The 13359-nt window shown below is 47.0% G+C and overlaps 1 long non-coding RNA gene across 4 annotated transcripts in view; it reads right to left on the bottom strand.

Annotated features, from left to right (window-relative positions):
- Positions 1–12606, bottom strand: part of LOC134158219 (uncharacterized) — a 39518-nt gene extending 26912 nt beyond the window's left edge. For 2 of the 4 annotated variants that reach the window (XR_009962657.1, XR_009962655.1), the window contains exons 1-3: positions 11665–12180; positions 4568–4724; positions 364–2340 (exon numbers count right to left, since the gene is read on the bottom strand). This is a non-coding gene — a long non-coding RNA (uncharacterized LOC134158219). Of the gene's footprint in view, positions 1–363; positions 2341–4567; positions 4725–11664; positions 12181–12213 lie in introns of those variants that run through there. The other 2 variants (XR_009962656.1, XR_009962658.1) reach the window with 2 other exon arrangements.
- Between the last annotated feature and the right edge of the window lie 753 nt (positions 12607–13359).

Genomic DNA, 13359 nt, shown 5'->3' with positions numbered 1-13359 from the left:
CCACGGTGAAGGTTGGAAGTTCTCCTGCCAGCAGCAGCCTTGGGGGCTCAAGGGGAGGGAGGGCTGGCTCCACCAGAGGCTTCCATCTGAAGTGGATGTTATTAGCTGGTGTAAGGAGATGCTCGATGTGGGACGCCCAGGACTTCTCAGTTTTCACCCAGCAACGTCCCTGCTCCCTTTCTCCTGCTTGTTCAATCCACCTTTACCAAGGGATTGAATTTACAATGGACTCGAACACATTTAAATCCATTTATTGCAAAATTACTTTTCAATAATTACATCACTGTGCTGACTGTGTTGCATAATGAAATTAGCATGAGAGATATTAGAAAGAATATAAAATTATAAGAAATATTGAAATACCTCTTTCCCCGTCTGCCTTAGCACAGCCCATAGCTTAACTGGAAAACGAGCACTGCTCCTGGATGGGATTTAAATGCATCAAGTGTAATTTTATAATGTCTTTTATATAAATTAATTATAATGGTTATTGCTTCTTTACATTATTAGATTGAAATTTGCCTCCACTTCAGTGCATTAAAAGAAAGCTGCACCCATTTTGCTCAGCAATGCCCTGAAAGTTCTCATGGCATGGAGCCATCTTCCCCATGCTGAAACCACCAACACAGCTGAAGTTAAAAGCTTTGGTCTTGCGTTTGCATTGCAGTGACCACCATGGGTCCCAAACTCTCAACTAGACCTTTGTGAGCAGGTTCTGGGGTCCCCATGGAGATCTTTGGCTGTGATGGGACATTGTACCCCTTCCAAACGCTACTATTCTGCTTCATCTCTGCAGCAATAGGGATGCTCAGGCTGGTTTAAGCAATCCCATCCAGATTTTGTGTCTGCAGAGAATGAGAAGTGATAAAATGCATTGCAAAATCCACACAGTGATGCAGGTGAAGTCTTTAAGTCTGAGTCCATCAGCTAACCATGGGCTGTTGTGGGAGCAACTGTAGAAGAGCTAGGGCTATCCAGCTCTTCTTTAAAAGAGATGGTGGGCACTGTGCAGTGCTAACAGGGAGGCTCATTTTGTGTACCCCCACTTTTACAAGCACAAGAGTTTTCCCTTCTAATAGCTGGGCTATTGCATGAAAAACCAGCATGGGAAAGAAGGCGTCGAGCTATCGGGTAGTTAACTAAGCACTTGCTACGCTGGACAAACCACAGTTGTGCAAAGCAAAATGAAGACACAGTGATATGCTTTTACTGCCGCTTAAGCCTCTATAGAAGTCTACTAATATTCAATTTGTGGCATTATTTGCACATTGAATTAATCCAGAAACTAAGGGGCTAATGAGTTATGGAAAGTAGCATGCGGCTTTATTGTAACAACAAGGGCCTGCCGGACTGTGTTTGGTCAGGAGAGCCTGGTCAAAGATACCATTTTCCATGCACCAATACACACCAGATGGGCAGGGGAGCACCAAAGCAAACAATTCAATCAATCTTGAAGACTGTTCTTTTAAATGCCCTAAGTTTTCCTTGTTTCATGCGTGCTCTTCATGAAACCCCATTCAGCATAGCACAGAAAAGCCAGGATGACCAAGGGAAACAAAAAATAACCTCCAGAATTATTTTCCATGAAAACAGTTGTGCAATTTCCTTACAGAAAGCCAACAGGCCTTCCAGGGGAGCTGGTGGAAACAAGCAAAGACTCTTGGAGAACTGAAGGAATGAAAAGGACAGTAGGTATTTTCAGCATATGATGCCACCAGCCCTCGGCAAGAGCTGCTGTTTTGCTCAGTGTACTTAACCCTCAGCACAACACTTACCCTGCAGCAGGACCACAGCCTTGGTCCACGTCCCTACGAGTAAGAATTAGGACTTAAAAGTCAGGCTACAAATACGGAACAGTCATAAAACCTTCTCCCTCCTCAAGCCCTCCTCTCAACCAACTCTGCAGCCAAACATCTCTCCACTATTTCACATCTTTCTGACACCCAGGAATACCTGATTGTCCCAGAGCAGTCCCAGCTTCCAGCCTGGAACACTGAGCACTGTCCCATTTCTGTCAATGCACACGCGTGGCTTTGGGCCACATCATCTGAAAGAGGCTGTAGTCAGTAATGAAGCTGATGGAAAGTATGAGGAGTAAAAAGAGAGGACTTCATCTCACCTGGCAGCACTGCTCCCTGCCTGCTCAGCTGCCATTTCAGAGGACTTAAAGGTCTTCCCAAAGCCTTTTAATGAGAAGAAAAGTGAGGGAGGACCTCATCTCCATGGTCTTGTCTTGTAGATCCTGCCCCTTCACAAAGTCCCTGTGTGGCAGAAACCAAATCATTCCTATTATGTTCGTGGTGTTGAAAGCTGACCTCTAAGATCTTCTCCAAATCTGACCTGGGCAGGAAAACAAACACATAAAGTTGTATCTCCAGCCTACCCAACCACCTCCTCTGCCCTGCCTGGGCTGTGCTAATGGTCAATCCAGGCCAGCAGCTCCTGCATTTCTTTTCCCCCTGTTGCTTTCCCCAGCTCCTGAAACAGAAGCAAGGTGGAGCTGCTGGTGAAGAGGTTTGGAGCCCCTCATCTCAGACAGAGCCAGGTCAGGGTCAGGAGCCTGGGAGTTTGCACCATCTGATAGAAAAAGTGAATAAATCTAAGCAGCACTTAATTTATTGATGAAATAAGAAAGACTGTTTAATGTGGAAAACATAAGCAAGATCAATAGCAGAGAGCACAAATAACTAATGCTATTGACACGTAAGTATTTTAAGCCTAATTGCAGGCATATGCACTTTCTAAGGGTATCTCACCTTCTAATAGCACCCTTGAGATTATGGGGTTAATTGATGCAGCTGTTTACTCCTGGCTCACGTGGCCCAGGATTGGGATTCCCTGGAGGATGCTATTAAACTAAAGTGTTTAATGAAGTGCTAAAGAGTGGAGTTTCTAATATTCTTCCCTTGAATGAAACTGAATAGAAATCTGAGCAAACTTCTCCAGGTGGAAACTGCAGCTCAGGATTGGAGTAAATTGCCTTGTGTTCCTCATAGGGAGAGCCTTGTGGTGCAGGGGAGAAAGATTTGCTTGGCTTTACTTTATTAGACTGAGGATGTGGGGATACTCTTGAGTTTTTTAACTCCTAAACCACAGTTAGGAGAAGAAACCTGCAGACATGTTCCATTTTAGCATTGCTGTTGGGCAAGGAGTCCCAGGAAGCCAATGCAATTCACTTCTGTGGCTTTTCAGACTGACGGTGCATTCAGTATGATACTGTGCTTCTCTCTTTTGGGGTGGGCGGAAAGGAGGGTTTGATCTCTGTTTGGGAAGGAGAACAGATAACAGCATCAGTGGTGCCACCAGCCTAAGTGTTTTAGCTTGATGGCAAACCAGGACTGACAGAAAAGGTGCTCTTAAAACCAATCTTCTTTTATAATTTGGCCACAGTCTGGTTTGGGACCTTTGAAAACCAGGTAGATACTTACACATGATGCATGTTTCCAAGACTGACAACCCTGGCGAGAGCACACAGCCTTCCCCTACCCATCCTATGGTGCAGAACACAGCTCAACTCCCTTAATCTCTGCAATGAGAATGTCTTGGCTCTCTTTCATCTCCATCCATCAACACAAGCTTCTCCCAAGTGAGGTTTGAGCCAAGGAACAAAAGCAATGATGGGGATTTCACCTCTGCAACCCCTCACCACCACCTAGACCCTGACTTGGAGTCTCTTCTCCCGCAGTCAAATCTTCCTGCCTACGATCTTCCCCAGCCTCTCACTCTCAGCAAGGCTTGCAATCACTGTGAGGAAGAAATTGCTTTCTCCATTTGGCTTTTCAAGCCTGAGAGGGCACACAGACAATGAGTCTGATGAGGACAGGGATGTCCCTGGAGCAAGAAGCACAGGGCTTCCCTGCCTGGGTTCAGAGAGCAGGGCACACACTGATCTCAGAGCCTTCAAGGTCCACCCATGGAATCAGCTGCAATGCACAGATCCTTTAAAATCATCCTCTCCCTCCACAGCAGCCTTCCTACTGTAACTTGAGATCTTCTTCTCTTTTAAAATCAATTAGTTTGAATCCATTTTACAAAAGCCTTTCTGCAGGATAGCTATTCCCAGGGAAAATGCTCCTTCTATTGCCTCCATCCACATTGCATCTCCCTAGAGAGGGGAAAAGGGATGGTGGGAAGAGAACATTATGTTTGTTGGCCAGATAATGTTACTATCTCTATTGAAAATGCTTCCAGAGACAAGCATGCTGACTGGTGCATCCAGTATGCGGTTGGAAGTGTGCTGAGTTAACTAGATTGGTGGTTTCAATGTGTTGCCTACAGACTCCAGAGGGACCCATCGGGGTTGTGGAAGGTAACTGAGAAAAGCTGGTTTGCCGGCAGTCAGCACAAATTTTAAGTGCATGGAGGGGTCTGCACACGCACTGTGAAAACCTGGGGGGTTCTGTGAATCCAAAAGGGATAAAACCATGGATGAAGTGGTTTTCTGGGGGCTATTTCTCCTGTTTCTATCCCCCTTATCACAGGGAATGTGGAACAGAAAGAGGCTGTGTCTTCTGCAATCGGACAGGGTTATCTACGTGAGAAAACCATAATCAACCTCCAAACATACCTGTGTCTGCTATCCCTTCCCCTCATGTCTGGGACTTCCATGGTTTTGGGAAGAAGTTGTCTGGAACTAAAGGAGGGAAGAGCTTCCCACTATGGCAGCATGGTCACACTCAGGGTCCCGGCTCTGCACTGTGCTGACCAGGGGCTTCTGGGCAAATCTGGGGGAAAGAGGGAAATCATAATGAGAACAGTGAAAACCCAAAAGGTTGGAGAGCTCAGCTGCGTGCTCAGGGCTGTGCCTTGAAGAGGTGGACATTGGAAGGGCTGAAGAGAAAGGAAAGGGTCCCTGTCCAGTGTTACCCCACCTGCTCCTCAAGCGTTGCTTCTCCTTTTAGTAAATATTCCTAACACCAGGACTCCCCCAGTTCTCACCTCTCCCACAAGAGCCCCCCTGTGCCCTTCTGCTTTTATTCTGCCTGTAATATTTCTGCCCTTTGTGCAAACCCTCCACCACTCTTGTACGTCTTTATCCAGCTGCGCTCCAAATTTGTGCTTGTCCTTGGGGAGCACATCAGCCCTCCAAATTTGGGTCCTGGAGCCAGAAAAGCAGCTCTTTTTGAGTCATTTTAAGCATGTACTGTATTCTTATCAGCCTATGTCATGGAGTAGGGGCCATGTCACCTTCTCTTCTCTCCCTGCTCTCTAGAAGCACACCTAACTCCAGCCCCTGCCAAAGGACAATTCTTGAGCCGTTCTACTACCCAGGCTCAGGACACAGCATCATCTTCATGGCTGCACCCAAAAATGGGCTGTGAGTTTATGTCCTGGACAAAAGCACCAACCCTTGCCTGATGGAAGGTGTTATTTGCCTCTTTGCTGCCAGCCTCATTTTGCTGGGTTTGCTCATATTTGCTCATAATGCAGATTATTTTCCAGCTTTGGGTCTTCTGCCCACATATGGGACCAGCAAATCCTGGACCAGTGCATGGTCTTGCTGTGACTTTCCACCCAACCCAGTGGGCCACAAACCTGTAAGACATCTTCTGCTAGCGGTGAAGGCAGGCTTAATCTAAGCTGTTTTCTTTCACAAATGCAGCCAGGCCAGCATACAGCCAGATACTGAGGCTCTGCTGATATGTGCTAACTCATTAAACAACCAGAATTTAATTGCTTGCAAATGTCTGTCCATCCCCTGAACTTGGCACTCACAGCAGCATGGGATACGGATGGTCTCCCATCCATGTAGCCTTCCCCCCCTCTGCAGCAGAGCAGCACCCACAGCATCAGAAGGGGCATCACACTCAGTCCATCAAAACCCACAGCACGGGTGTTACAAAATCATTCGTGGCATGGAAAAAAAAAAGATGAAATCAGCCAAAAGGCCACAACGGAAAACCAGGGAGAGAGGAAAATTAACTAAGAAATAGGCAGCCTTGATGTCAATTTGCTAAAGAATATTTATTGTCCTCTCGTGTCTTGCTTGCTCTCCTAACAAATATAATGTTTTTGAAAGAACTAGTCTTCCTTTACCACTGCTGTCTCTCTCATGCCCTTTCTCCGTCTCACTAGCTCCGTCTCTGCCTCTCTGATACCAACTCTGACAAACTGTGTGATTCTGATGGAAAATTCATTAGTCGTCCCCTTTTTTTTCCTCCCTTCCCCATTTTCCCAGTCAGCTTCGCGCCTGATCTGTCAGCCTCTTCCATCCTGATTATCTGGAGACGCCAATTTCAAAGAGACATCTTAATAGTGATGTCAACGAATTAATTAGATGTGTTAATGAGCTAAAAGCAACCCAAATTAAATTAATGCAGTAATAAGCACAGACAGCAAAATTAGCTCCAATTTCTGTAAATGATTCTGAACTGTACACAACATCTCATCCTGCTAGAACATTACCATCCCCCAAAGCTAATCAAGAACTCCAGTGCAATTAACTGCTTAATTACAAAACACACACACAGCTCATAGATCCAGCAGCAGGAGGGGTGTGCTGAGCTGCGGAGCGAGCGGAGAGATTCTCTGCACCAAACACCACGCATCAGCCCTGCAAGGAGAGGCCGTGTCCCCCACCAAAATCACCCCTCGGGTTCCTATAATGGGGTGATCCGGAGTGAGGGCAGGAGCAGGGTATCCGGGTGTGCTCCTTGGGAGCATCCCAAATGCTGGGTCCCAACCATGGGACAACCGGCTTGTCCAACGATGCTCACCAGTGCAGTCCCATTGATAGCAGAGATGTGCCCATCACCCTGTGTTGTTTATTGTGTTTATCAGACTGGGGGCTGCATGGAAAAGCCTAATTGTCCAGCTCTGCTCCCCTCCCCTGGGATGAGTGGGAAGCCACTAATAGCTTTGCAGAGCTGCTCAGGTATCTGATTAGCTCTAATTGCAGCTGGGAAGACAGAGGGAAGGAGTGGATAGCACTGTGGATAGAAGGAAGGGAAAGAGGGGAGGAGGAAAGGGCTGGGGAATGGAAATCCTTGGGACAGGGTTGGGCATGCACGAAGAAGGAAAGAGAAGGGAGAAGCCAACAGAGGACTGATGGATGCAAACAGAAAAAAAGGGAAAAACCAGGCAAACAAAGAACTGGATCCAGAAACAAAGGGAAGGAAGGCGAGACAAAGAGGGATGAACGCCACCAGGCCCCACGGAGCAGACAGGGCAGGAGGGGTGGTGGAGATGAGAGCAGGTCCTGGTCAGGTCCCACCCCAGCGCTGCAGAGCCAGGATGTGCTGGGGATGGTGGGAAGCCTAGCTGCCTCATCATGGGATGACACTACCAATTTGGAGGTTTTAGAGTCATTAGTCTGCCCAGTAAATGAGGGATATTTGCAATAAAGATGAGGGCAGAGATTCACAGTGACAAATAGCATCTCTGTGTTTCTCTTTTTTCCCCCACCTTTTATTGCAATTAGCTCAGTCTGTTAATAAGCAAAGGATATTTTTAGTTGATTTCAGTTCCAGTTAATTGATCCAAAAGTGAAACCCAGCAACTGAGCTAATTGATCCATGTGTCTTATGTTGGAGCGCCGAGGTATTCTCCGGGCAGCTGCCATCGCTTAGGCTCAGTATGGGAAGGATGGAGAGCAGGGGGACAGCAGAGCCCCTACCCCAAGGATGGGGGGTGAATTCCACCACCACCAGCTTTGCTCCTTGATGCAGAATAAGCTGTGGGGCGATATCCCTTGAAAGCCTGGCATGAGAAGAATGCCGGTCCCGTGCATGTACTGCAGCAGAAACGCTCATCCAGAAAGCTGAGTGAATGGGATGCCCTGGCTGGCCCCATCCGGCAAGATATCCAGCCTGGCATACTGTCTCTGATGGGCACAGCAGGAGATGGTATTTCAGGAGAGCCTGCTACCTGGGACACTTTCCACCCTTGTTGTGCTTCCCAGCTCCCTGCCCAGGGATTTTAGATGTCACTTATAAAGCTGTTTCCATGAGTTTGTCTAATCCCCTTTTCCTCCTGTGGCAGTAAGTTCCCAAAGTTCACTACCTGCCGTGTCCAGAAATGTTTTCTTTTATCTATCTCAAACTTAATCTCTTACTGTTTTCAATTGAATGCCCCCGTTCTACTATTACAGGATTTGGTGAATGACTGTTTAGCTTATAAATTGCCTTCAGGATTTTGCAGCCCTCAGCCAAATATCCATAAGTCTTTTCCACCTCTGCCTGGCAGGCAGTGCCATTCCCTGCCCTTGTTTTGTCTGCATCTCCCCATAAGCAACTGGTCCACCTTTTCCACTGGAAGACTGGATCTACTTACCTGTTGGTAGAACACAACAGTCTCCTGTCCCTACTCTGCTGATGCTCCCCAGCTCAGGGTGCTCATAGCCATGAATAGACAACACTTAGCAGCATTCTGATTCATAGAATCATAGGATAATTTCAGTTGGAGAACACCTTTAAGATCATCCAGTCCAGCCATTAACCTAGCATTGCCAAGTCCACCACTAAACCATGTCCTTAAGCACCACATAGAATCATAGAATAGTTAGGGTTGGAAAGGACCTTGAGATCATCCAGTTCCAACCCCCTCACTATGGGCAGGAACACCTCACACTAAACCATGGCACCCAAGGCTCTGTCCAACCTGGCCTTGAACACTGCCAGGGATGGAGCATTCACAACCTCCCTGGGCAACCCATTCCAGTGCCTCACCACCCTGACAGTAAAGAACTTCCTCCTTATATCCAATCTAAACTTCCCCTGTTTAAGTTTTAACCCGTTACCCCTTGTCCTGTCACTGCAGTTCCTAATGCCCCTCTGCACACCTTTTAAATACCTCCAGGGATGGTGACTCCATCACTTCCCTGGGCAGCCTGTTCCAATGCCTGACAGCCCTTCAGGTGAAGAAATGTGTTCTAATTTCCAACCTAAGCCTCCCCTGGAGGAACTTGAGCCTGTTTCCTCTCGAACGTACAGTTGTGCCAAAGCATGGCATGGATGACACGTCCTACCATTGCTCCAGAGAGCTGCAACATGGCATCCCATGTGCTCTCTGAGAAGGAACAAGAAGTTTTTATGATTCCTGTTGATGATGTGAGCTGAAGTTGGGATAAAAATGGCACATAATTGAACATACTCTGATGATTTTGAATTTGGCCACTTCTTTATTGCTCCCACTTTGATTTCGATGATAGGATATACATTTTAAGACAAATAATTCATTTTCATGGGGACGTTAAGGATGTTATTTCAGTCACTGAAGGCTACCTACCACAGCAATGAGAACTAGTGATAGACAAATTGCCTGTTTCTGTACCCACAATATAGCTAAGGACCTACCTAACGAAAAAGCCTATTAAAAATAAGATTGTTCAGGAAGTTCATGTTTAAATGATCTTCTGGAATAGGGCCTAATAGTGTGCCCTCTGTGCCAGGAATATGTAGCTCATCGTGATGCAGATTTTCTCCTCCCAAATTTTGAAGTGGGATGTCATGATGCGTTATCCACATAGAAAAGTCAATAGATGCAAAGTCAGGCAAGGAGCTGAGCTGCTCCAATGTGGTTGGCTCTGAGAGCACTCTTAGGACCAAGATGCAGGTCCCAGTAGCTCCGCCAGCATGCGGATGAGGGCAATCCCTTTGTCAGAAGCAACAGGGACAGTTTGCTTTTAGGGCTTGTTAGTAAAAGCTGAAGGGAGAGGGTGCTCTTCAGTAATGCTACAGGTCACCTATGTTTTAAAATGCCAGCCCTTGATTTGTCAGCGTGTTTTCAGGTTTGGCAGGTCGCTGTGATATATAGTGCAATATGCAGGTGGAACACTTCTGAAACAGAAACGAATACTTTCCAGGGGAAAAAGGAAACAGTGGTGTCAAAACAAGCCCTAACCACTGAGGTTTTCCAGTTTCTCAAAACACAGGAGTTTGCAAACATGACTCCCGTTAAAGTAAACGAGAAACGCACATATGAGTCTGTGTGCCGCGAGAAGAAAATATTCTTCACGAGTGCCTTCCTTGGTGTTGTATGATCAATCCACCATCTGTTTTTATTTATCCATGGTTTCTCAGACTACTACAACAATATTGACATTAAATACAGCTTTGCCTTATTATTTTTTTTCTCAGTCATATGTATTTTAAGTCAATTTCTTTGATTTCCCTTAGCTTGCTCTTTTAGCTGTTTGCTTGTTTTCCTGGACAGCTACTCTGTGCCTGCCCTTACATCCGTTTCCTATGCTTTCATTCCAGGTCCTTGCTTCTGTTCCAGGTAGCTACCAGAGAGTAATTTCCTGTTCCAGGTGTGGTGGATGAGCTGAATTAAGATCCCATTGACCAGACTGAACATTTTCCCAGTTGAGGCTGCAAGTCTGGGGCAGTCCTGCTTGTCCCAGGATCACCAAGGCTCCAGGAAGCTGCTCCCAGGCCCTGCAGCTATTTCAAGGTGATGGGGACAGGATACCCACATCCCAAGGAGATCATCAATCTCCCCCATGCTGGGCATAGGCAGGTATGTCACTTATTCTCAGCAGCATTTGTAAAACTCAGGACAGACAATTTTTAACTCTATTTGTACCCTTTCCTACCTTATTGCCACCCAAGATCCCAGGCCTGGCTAGGACTGCACATCTTCTGATAACTCACCTCTGGCTTATACCTGTCATTTCATGTCTCTTTCAGCTCACCTCCACATCCCCTTCCTTCCCCTCTTCACTGCCTCATTCCAGTTTCAAGCAGCACCAACCACATCAAATGGCTAAGCAATAACAGGCTCCCAGCTAAGGACTAAGTCTCCATTCAGACCTTAGCCATCCATTTTGAGAAAGGTTTTGTCCAGAAACACATATCTGAGATTTGGATGTTACTCTTACTATGCCATCCCTATGAAAGAGGACAAGTCTTATTCTACCCTGCAACAAGCAATTCACAACCCTATACCCCCCAAAAGCATCATGTCCATTTTAGGGGGTGTTGCCACAGAATCTGTCACTGTTTTCTGTAAGGTGTTTTCCCTGCATCTCCAGTAATCTTCCTTTTAATTTTTCTGCAGCTTCATCTTCCCCATGTCCCTCACGAGCCCATACTCGTTCCTCTTTGTGCTCCGCTCTCTGATCACTGCTTCCCCCTCTTGTCATATTCTTCACTTGTGGAGTAACAACCTGTCAGACGCATAACCTCTTTGGACCCAAAATGTTCTTTGATCTGTGTAAACTACATTTGATGCTGAAATCCTTGATATTAATATCTTTTGTTTGTGTGTCAATGTTCTCTAGAATCTAATTAAGCAATGTTTTGAGAGCATTGTATATGTTTGAACAATTTCGCAGCGCAGACAATATGAGCTATTGACCTGCAAGGATAAATTGTGCTTGCAGATTCTAGGAATTCACACATGCATGCTTCTTCTTTATGCTATTTCTCCTGAAATATGTGCATTAGGATAGAGGCCTTGCTTTGTAATAATCTCTGTAAAGCTTAATCAAGTATCTGCTCACACTCTTTACAGTAATTGCAGTTACAGCAGGGCAAAAGAGAAACGGGTTTAAGCTAAACACACCAAGCTAATAATAAAATAAAACCAAGAGCAAGTTCTACCCAAACGCTAATAACAGAGATTATTCAATCAATAGCCTCTTGTTATGAATGAATAGGCTAAATTGCCTCTGAATGATGTAAAGATTGACAAGGCAGAGGTCAGCCTAATATAACTACTTACCCTAATTTGGCTTCAGCGATTTGAAAGGCAGCATCGGACCGCAGTGGGGTCAAGCCCATCACGTGCAGGGGGTAGCTGGGTACAACAGCGATGCTGAACACGTCCTTGGAGGGTGTGCAGAGGCTCCATGAGAGACAGGGATGCTCAGGACCTGGCAGAAAACACTGTTTACCTCCACTGGATTGGACCTTGTGAGGGCTTTCAGAAGAGGGAGGGAGGAAAGAAAGAATGGCAAACTGTAGGAAGGAGAAGGCGGAGAGACGGCACGGCAGGGTGCAGAGCTGTGGTGTGCACTCACTGCTGGTCCTGCCCGCTAGAAAAGGCCTTGCAGGCAAAAAAATAGGGCTGTATACCTGAGTTCCCCCCACCTTGACATCTGTGTCTGCTCAGATGTGGCTACCAGGTTAGAGCAGTTCCCGATGCTGGGTTTGGAGCCCAGCTTTTCCCATTGCAGGTTGGAGGATGCAATATCAACACAGGGAGGTCTCAGGCTATAGAAGCTTGTTAAGAAGGTGGAAACAACATGTCAGTGATGACAGTGATACCCACCAGGTAGGACTGGGAACACTGGGGAATGGCTCCACAGGACATCCCAATGCCGGTCTGGAAAAGAGTTAGAGATTCAGCTTGGAAAACAGGCACATTTGGAGCAGGGGGGGTAGCTCACCCCAAACCACCCACCCAACACTGCTACAAGGCACAAACCTACGCCTGGAGCCATCAATGTGTCTCTGCTTCTAGAGCAATGAGTGCAAACCTGCAGGACATGTAAAATAAAGAGTGCTCTGGCACAGGGGAGGCTTGATGGAAAGAACAGGCAGGGTTTGTCTGCCAGGAACCAAGCCCAGCATCACCCCATCCCTCACCTCTGCTCTGCCGGTCCCAAACAGCAGCAGCCCCTGGGGCTAAAGGCAAAGTCCAGATGAGGGCCACCGGCTGACGCATCCATCCTGTGGCTCCTACCAAAACCAATCAGCTTCCCACAGTTGGTTTCCTCAGCTGGGTATCAGCACAGTGTTGGGGGGGTGCCTGCATCTGGGGCTGCAGGGAGAAGAATGCTCTTAATGGGAGTTTGAGCTTTTCTAACACTGACCTGGTTTGCAGAATGGTTTGCATCCTGTTTCCAGTTATCAGATAATGTCCTGGTAACTTTTGCTTTGCATCATGGCTGGGGCGAAAGCAGCTCCGGGTGGGTGGATGCAGGACCACAAGGAAACTTTCCCTGTGCCTCCGCAATGGGGAAACTTCCCTGAAGTGCAATGCTTTTCCAGCATCCTGGAATCCCTGCCTGGCCTCCAGCAAGGCTGAGCTCCTCCAGAAACAGCACAGTGCCATCTGTTGGCTTCCTCACCCGCGATGGAGAGAAACCCTCGAAAGTCCTGGGAAACAGGAGAAAACTTGGGGGTGGGAGTAAACCATTATGTGCTGCTGCCTGGCCTCCTCTCTAGGTTCTGCAGGCAGAGATGATGGGTCTGGCAGCATAAACACTTTGCTTTTCCATCTGATGCTTGGCGTTGCGTGTGAGGGGGGCCGTGACGCTGCCCTCCCCATGGTTCTGTTTCTCCAGCCTTAGCGGTGACAGTGACAGCTCAGTCCCGTTGGGATGCTGGATAATTAACTACCACCACCACACACTGTGTCTCTTCCAACACACCTTCCCGGAATTCTTATCCAGGTGGAAAAGGGGGGTTTTCC

This window comes from Pezoporus occidentalis, unplaced genomic scaffold, assembly GCF_034315485.1.
Source record: "Pezoporus occidentalis ecotype Australia unplaced genomic scaffold, CSIRO_AGI_Poc_V1 ctg128, whole genome shotgun sequence".
In the NCBI taxonomy this organism is placed as follows: domain Eukaryota; kingdom Metazoa; phylum Chordata; class Aves; order Psittaciformes; family Psittacidae; genus Pezoporus; species Pezoporus occidentalis.
This window is presented reverse-complemented; position numbering and strand designations above follow the sequence as displayed.